An 8560-nucleotide genomic window follows, 5' to 3' on the forward strand; every position below is an offset into this window, starting at 1 on the left:
TTACTCCGGTTGAATTCCCTAGTAAACCATGGGAAAAAGTTGCAATAGATATTACAGGTCCATTTGAAAATGCTGCATGGGACTGCCGTTATGCTATTGTACTTACAGATTACTACAGCAAATGGCCTGAGGTTGCATTCGCTTCTACTGTCACTACAGAGGTTATAATTCGGTTTTTAGCCGCTGTGTTCAGTAGGGAAGGTAATCCGATGTACCTTGTTTCGGATAATGGTTGTCAGTTTACTTCTCATGCATTTAGTACTTTTCTGAAGGAGAGAGAGATACAGCACTTAAGGTCCAGTGTGTACTACCCTAAAGCGAATGGTGCTGTGGAAAGAAAATAAAATGAAGGAATACACAGACAAGAAAATGAGAGCCAAAGTACCAACAGTAAAAGTGGGTGACACTGTTCGTATTCGCAGACCAGGGTACGTATCCAAAGGATCTTCCAGATTTACAGAACCACGGACTGTCATGAAGAAAGTTGGACAAAACACTTTCTTACTAAATGACGGACGCAAGTGGAATGCTTCAAAACTTGCACACTTCTCAAAACAAATCATTGCTGGTACAGAAGAAAATAGTGACGCTGTATTTGATACCTTTGCTCTGCCGGGAAACAGCAATGAATCTCCTGCTGTACCGCGAAGAAGTCAGAGACCCAGAAATGCACCAAGATGGTTGACGGGTTTTGTAAGATAAAGTGAAAAGTGAAACTGAATGTGAATCACTGCTGTTCAGATTGGTTTTATTGTTCTGCAAGACAAGTAAAAATATACTACTGTGCTACTAAAGTAAAATAAACAAAAAATATATACAAAAGGTAAATGTTCATACTATAATCCTCATGGTTAACATTTAAATTGATAATGTTACAAACTTAGTTTCTGCTGTGAGTTATGCACTGCAAATGTTACATGTAAGTAATTGCTTCAGGAAAAGGGAAATGTTATGTTCTGTTATTGCACCAAAAGGACAGTAGGGGGAGCTCGGTACATGGATATGTGATACTGCTGTATGTGAGTGAGGAGGGGAAGGAGACGGAGAATAAAAAGAAAGGACTGAAGCTGAACCAGACTGAGGCTACTTAATTTCGATTACTTCAATACAGCAACACAACACAACAGTTGGTCATATTATTATTCTTTTATAAAGACTTGAATATTTTATAGGAATTAAAGGAACACTACTACACTAGTTAAAATCATATTTGGTTTGTTCATGATAATGATAAATCTTCCTCATGTTCCAGGATAACCGGTGGAGTTACACAGGGATCAGCGCTAGGACCAATTCTCTATACTATATGTGTTCCCAATTGGTATAATTATTAGAGAGCAGGGGATTAATTTCCTCTGTTATGCTGATGCTACTCAGCTAAAATCTACACACTGTAGTTAAAAGCCTTAAGCAGATTCAAAATGCTGCAGCCAGAGCTCTGATGAACACTAAAAAGAGAGATCATATCTCTCCTATCCTAGCCTCATCATGACTCAGAACAGAGGACTTAGTATTCATAGCCAGACAGACAGTGGGATTACTCAAGCGTTTATTCAAAACTGGCGGATCTGAGTAGCATCGGCTAGGGTGTCTGATTCTGGAAAATTTGCAGGAAAGACACAAAGGTTAGTGACCATATAAATCGTATGGAGGAAGATTATGAAGGAGAGTCACTAACACTGATGAAGGTTCTCAGTCATCCAGGTCATAGTCATTCCGTAAAATTTCAAAAAATATCCACTGGGCTTGGTTTCCAAGATTTGAAAGACGTTTTTGCCACCTCTACAGGAAGCTTTCTCAATTGAGAAAGCTCAATTGAGAAAGCTTCCTAGAGAGGTGGCGAAACGTCTTCAAATCTTGACGTTTCGCCACCTCAAGTTCAGACCATGCCCAGGGAAAAAGGTAGGATCCAGCCGGTGGGCTGCCAACAAGATGTGGTGGACACTGCCCAGATCAGAACAGGCAAACTCAGGTGTCCAGGGGACCAAAGCCAGGTCAGACAAACAGATCAGAACAGAAACAAGTGGGCTCAGGGATCCAGGAGCCCAAAGACAGTTCAAGCAAATGGTTCAGTTTGGAACAGGCAGGCTTGGTGTTTGAGAGGCAGAACAAGTCAAGATCAAGAAATCAGAAACACCAAGGAAAGCCGAAAACGCTTTCAACACTGGCTAGAGTGAACAAGAATTATCTGGCTCTAATGACTGGATGCAAGCATTTTAAATAGAGTCAGGAGCAGGTGGATCTGATGAGCAGGGATGAGAAACCGGGCAGAGTTAGACTGGTGAAAGGTAAGTAATTTAGCAAGTCATTAGTGCCAAGATCATAACAAAACCCACCTCCTATAAGGGCAGATTCCAGGTACCCTCCTAGACTCCATGAATTTCTAAAAGTAAAATCGAAAACAGTTCTTTTAGTTATCAGGCTCCTCCCCTGTGGAACCAACTGCCAGTTTTAGTCTGTGAGGCAAACACCCTGTCTATTTTTAAGGGTAGGCTTACAACTTCCTTTTGGATAAAGCTTTTAGATTAGTTAGAGCGGCTCAGATTAATCTGAGCTTGTCATGATGGGTTCACTGAAGGAGACCCAGTTATGCAGAACACCACTGACGGACACAAGGATGAAAAGTTGAACAGTTTATTAAAGCACAAAACAAACAGAATGTACTGATTCTGGTTCGGGCCTGGAAACTGGTTCACCGGAGTCTGCGTGAGAGACAGCACAGTTAGTGACTGCTGACAGGGTTTGATTTCCACAGGTTCACTGATTGTACCTTGAGGGATCTTGAGGTTAACCTTGGGAGAGTCACTGTTGGTTCTGGAGAAGGGTTCGTCAGCAGAGTCCGTTTGCTGCTTCAGCGTCTCACGTCTTAGCTTGAACAGACCTTGGCTTAGATTTCCCAGCTCTAGTCCTGAGCTGCTTGGGGGTTCTCTGTGAATCTTCAGGGTTTGGCTCAGAGGGTCGGCTTGGCAGGTTAGCTCTTCCAGAGTTCTCACAGAGGAGGCACGGGTTTCCTGGAAAACAGAGACAGTAGTTAGAATCCAGACTGGATTCAAAGTCATGGAGATACACTGAGGATCTAGGCTTTAGAGCTGACCAACTGGAACAACACTGCGGCATTGAGGCAAGGTCTGAAGACAGCTTATGTAGTGGATCCTCTGATGATCTTGACGAGCTGCAGCTGTGCAGGAGGCTCCCTCAGAGGATCCACGGCAGACTCTGCTGGAGAAAGATGGGATTTCTCCAGCTCCCAACAGTGCTATCTCTATAGTTATGCTACAATAGGCGTAGACTGCTGGAGGACATAAGGACCTCTTTTCATCATTGTGCTTCATTCCATCTCTATTCTCTCAGTCCGCAGTGTTTGTTAGTTAAATCTCTACAGTTATGCTCTCTCCTCATCATGGTAGCTTCATCTGGTCTGTTCCTGTTTGGCTGTAACACCATCCTGGAGAGAAATATCAGCTGAGCTGCTACCATCAACACCTTTGTTTATTGACTATATGTTGGAGCTTGCCCTTTTCTTCAGTGTAGTCCTGGTCCTACTGTGACTGGCTGGATGTGCTCTCTTCAGCCTCTGACATTGGAGCTGACTTGGAGCTTGTCTGCCTGACTGTGTATTTCATAAACAGGGCCGTCGGTTGAGTCGGTTGACAGTTGCCTTTTGTATCTATTCTTCTTTTTCTATCCCTGCTCCTGCGTCCTCGAACCCCAGTCAGCATTAGCAGATGGTCGGTCACAATCAACCTGGTTCTGCAGGAGGTTTCTTCCTATTAAAAGGGAGCTTTCCTATCCATTGTGGCTACAAGCATGCTTGGTGGGAGGGATTGCTTCGAGTCAATAAGCCGATATAATCAGCTGGTTTTCCTTATATAGAAAACTTCCAATCTGTATGATCTGTATAATCTGGTTGAATTGTCTCTGTAAAGTGTATTGAGATAACATGTGTTGTGAATTGGTGCTATAAAAATAAACTGAATTGAATATATAACTAATTTAAATGATTTTAAAGAACAACAAAAATTCCTCATTTGTATCAAAGACAAACAGAACCTCAAATAACAGAGAGAACAATGAATAAAGAATGATGTTTCAAACCAATTTCTTTTTTTAGTCTTAGTCTTACTTCAACACCTGGCCATTTAAGGTGAGTACAGGAGCAGAATTTTAAGAATCAACAAAAAAAGAACTGTAGTCTTTGAGGGAAATAAATGGAAAATTCCACTTTATTCATAACTGACAGAACTGAACTATATGGTGCAATTAAGCTACATGTGTGATTTTTCTTTCACGTCATATACTTTAAGTACATATTATTGTGTCTAAACTTTTGAATCCATTTTGAATGAATCCAATTTGAATTTATACTAAGGGCTTGTGGGTTTCTGAGAGAAGATTGTTTCACTTTGAAATAGAAAAACCATTTTACCTGAGCTAGTCATGTGCATGGCATTCTTTATCTACATTCTTGTTTTATCCAGAGGCTTATTTTAAGTGACATCCTGTGGAGTCTTTTGATGGCAAGCTTTATTCTGTCTAACTCCTTGCTGGGTGGTTCTTTTGTGCACCAAAACTGTCAGATTTACACTGGCAACATTGTACATCCAGCCCATCCTGAAATTCTGTTCATGCAGGGCTTTATCCTCAATAAAGAGCAACTGAACAGACAGGCGCCTTGTGCAGAAAAAATTAAGGTACAGACTTGTATGTTCTTGCAATATTTTTTTCAAAAACTCCATCTCTTTGGGCTTAAAAAAAGTTTCCCCATTACTTGGTTTCAGACGCATGCTGAGGAAAACCAAAGTTTTAATGACTTGACACAGACACATACCTACTTCACTCAGGATATTTTGGCAAACAGGTGCCAGTAAACCTGTTAAAGAGTTTTTCTACACAAACACACAATGATACATGCTTTCATATCTACATACGCATTGATAGATCCACACAGGTAAAGGCAACAGCTAAGAATGAAAGTCAGGACCCCCACAAACAAACTCAGACACATTCAAAATAACATTGTAACTATGCACACACGCCACGTTAGAAGAAAAGATTCCTCAGTGAGTTAAAAAAAATGCCTTCAAGTTAGCAGAAACACACAAACACTCCTAGACACATGAAGTGATCTGTTGTTCTTGTTGTTTTTCAGCTTTCTCTTTCATGTTCAAAGCTTAGCATGTGATTCCTGAACCTCTGCTGAGAATAGAGTGAGAGAGCCTAATCTGTGTGACTTGGTAGAGATGAGGAAAGTGAAAAAGGGGTGAAAGGCTGCTGAGAATGTGTAATTGTGCAACCTTGGCGATCTCACCTCCTTATAATATGATTAGGACGACCTCGCATCCAAATATGAAACAGTATTAAATATGGCCTCCATATTTAACCCGATAATATTTCTATTCACTGTGAGTGGATGTAAGCAGGTTGTTTCTATGTTACTATAGCTGAAGTAAAAGTATTTTAACTGTGAAAATTAAAGCAGTTCTTAATGATAAAAAAACAATATGGAATCCGTGGAAAACACTTAGAAATTAGAGACAAATCTCCCAGCAGTTTCATATCTGAAGTACACAGATGGGGACAGGCAGGGGAGTTAAGTTTTCCATCAAAAAAGACCATCAGCAAAAGTGATGGGTCAGTAGAGCCTGCCTGTACTCACACAGCCATAATAAAAAGTCAGCATGAGGTAAAAATGGTTCCTGGCAGACATTAAGAATGAACAAGCTCCAGACTCCTCCCTGTACTCCCCAAAAACACACACAGACACTCACTGCACCACTGGCATTAGGCCAAGCACAGATTAAATGGGGTAGAGTGACAGAAGCAGCAGTTGGCAGGGTATCAACAAAGGAGTGTATGTGAATGGGGCACATTTTGTGCGTGAATTCTGTGCCTTAAGAAAGGCAACACTGATGTGTGTCTGTGTGCTGAGATGACAGAGACAGCTGGGTTCTCTAACAGGAGCAAGCTGTTGGATAAATCAATGAGGCAGCATGGTGGCCACCACCTCCCCTGTTACTTAGTAGGGAGGACCTATATCCATGTCCTTAGGACACTTCCCACAGTGTGAGCGAGTGTGGGTGTGTGTTATGATAGTAAAGGAGGTTGGAGAGTATCTGCCAGCTTAGCTTGCCAGTTAGTGTTTATGGATCTTGCTGTGGATCTTGTGTGTTCTCACCTTGTACTGATCATAACTCACTCTTTCTGAAAGTTTGTTCTGTCTGATAGAAAGCTCTTTTGGCTATATTCTTTTGTATTATAAAATGTGGGAAGTTGTTCTGAGAATGTCAATGTTCTCGCTAATCTTCTATTGGACCTGGCATGAAACAAGGAAACATGTCAACACAAGTTAGGTGCTTAACTAAGTTTCATGTGATGAAGTGAAAGAGCTGAACAGTGATGCATTTTGTAGCTCTTGTGCCTTTTAGTTAGAGTGTCCTGGGTTCTGGAGGCCCGTTTCACGAAGGTTTAAATGACTAAAATCCTCAACTCTGAAATGATATAGCCTAAAGTTGGAAACTCTAAGTATTCAGTTGCACAACAGCTGCTGGATTTATTCTATTCAACTCTGAGAAGGTCCACTAAGAGTTAAGCACATATTTAATAACTATAAAAAGGCAATATCAGTGGAGTTCAGATTTGATAAGTCCTTTTGACAACAGGAAACAGGAAGTACCTATTTAACACCATTGGAACTAGAAATGAGGCTACTTTAATTCGTAAAAGCAGATAGAGCATAAGGTTAAGAGATTAAACTAACAAATGGAAGAATAGAGATAGATTTTAAGCCTATAGCAGCATAACTATAGAGATAGCTCAGGTGTTCAGTTATTTATATAACCATGAACACTTTTTATAGCTGAAAAAGTTGAACCACAATGTGAAAATACATTTTCGAGACTGAGATTATGCATGCTTAAATTAATAATTATTATAAACAATGTTCACAATCCACATTGAGGGGGGAACTGAAAATTGTACGAGAAGTGTTACCTTTTAAATTCTATTTATTATCCCTTCTTATCAGAGCAGTGAGTGAGATTCAGGGCGTGAAGATACCTGAGAGACATAGGAGAAGGGGATTAACGCAAGCAACGCTTGAGCTGTCAGAATAGAGTGGCCAACTGAGGCGTACCACACAAGGTTAACACTCTGGCATCCTCCAGCTGTCAGAGAGCTGTTCTTATAATGCAGCCACACACCGCTGAATGAGCCTCAGGTGTGTACCCCGCCCACCTGTCAACTGCAGTCACCTGTAGAGAGACCAGAGGCAGAAAACTGCACGGCACTAACTGCTGAGTCCTGACAATATATATATATATATATATATATACTACAAAAACGACAGCATTATATACTTAATATTGAGTTACTACATTGACATTTCACTGTGAATTACTTTCTATTTACTCCACTTTCTATTTATGTATTTATGTCGCTACATACTACAATATGAGATACGTTGCGGTATATATGTATTTTCTCAGTTAGTACAACCACTGATTGTGAAATTACCTGTGAAACAACTTCCCACAGCCGGCAAACTGCTTGTTTTTGCAGCCAAAGGCTACACATATAGATGTTTTTACTACTCGTCGCCATGAGAGGGGGATTGCCAGCATGGCGGATGGTGGCTTCACTTTTTTCGGGCAATCGGCAAACCAGTGAATAAAGACAGATCAGTGGCTGAGACTTGTCTCAAGACGAAGACAGGTCTTCATGGGTCCATTTCTCTAAGAAGGTTTAGTGGAAACCTTAAGTTTTCTATAATTTTTTCACAGAGAATTAAATATTTATAGGGAGCGGATTTTGAAACTCATTTGAAAGGATATGAGATTTACTTCATTTTGGATTGTTTAGTATGTGTGATATGCTCATAATTTTATTGTATGTATTTATCTTTACAATACATGAAGAACTACTAAAATTATTGTCAGATTATTTATAAATAGATTTATTAATTCCACAAGGGGAAAAGGACTTATCTTAGGGTTAGGATTCACTTGGTAATAACAACCTACTGAGTCTACTTTTACAATCTGAAGCCATTCTCTGGGACTGATAACCTCTAATAATGACCATTTATTGTGATGATAACCTCAGAAGAGGCTGCAAACAGCCACTTAGTATTTACTGTGAAAAAGAAGAAAGAATCAAGCTGAGGAGGTCCCCGTGAGATGATGAGCCTTTTTGGTCAACGTCTTAAGACTTAATTTTCACCTGCTGAGGGGTGAGTTCACCTAAATAGAATACATGATACACTACCCTTCAAGAAATAAACCTGTAATGTTTTCATTGTCAACAGGCTTTAGCAAGCCATTTTGATATATATTATTTTTTACTGAATATGTATTCCTGATGTCGGAGAAAACATTTTGTTACTTGTCAAAATGACTATTTCAAACAAAATATAATTCTTCACATCTAGAATAAACATTCTGGAAATCATTTTAAGATATCTATATTCCTTTTGTTACTGGTCAGCATTCTTATTATTTTTGCAATGAAGAAATGTATTTCAGATATCATAAATACATATTCAGTCAAGCTGATAAATGTCAAA

At 39.9% G+C, this 8560-nt stretch overlaps 1 long non-coding RNA gene across 1 annotated transcript; it reads right to left on the reverse strand.

The window, feature by feature from the left end:
- Window positions 1-3182: 3182 nt before the first annotated feature.
- LOC119775817 lies at window positions 3183-7308 on the reverse strand. The gene is made up of 3 exons (XR_005279705.1): window positions 7133-7308; window positions 6991-7056; window positions 3183-3219 (listed from the first exon to the last, which is right to left on the reverse strand). It is a non-coding gene; the product is annotated as an uncharacterized LOC119775817 (long non-coding RNA).
- Window positions 7309-8560: the final 1252 nt, after the last annotated feature.

The sequence above is a fragment of the Cyprinodon tularosa genome, unplaced genomic scaffold, assembly GCF_016077235.1.
Source record: "Cyprinodon tularosa strain WSP-4 unplaced genomic scaffold, ASM1607723v1 ctg899, whole genome shotgun sequence".
Lineage (NCBI taxonomy): Eukaryota > Metazoa > Chordata > Actinopteri > Cyprinodontiformes > Cyprinodontidae > Cyprinodon > Cyprinodon tularosa.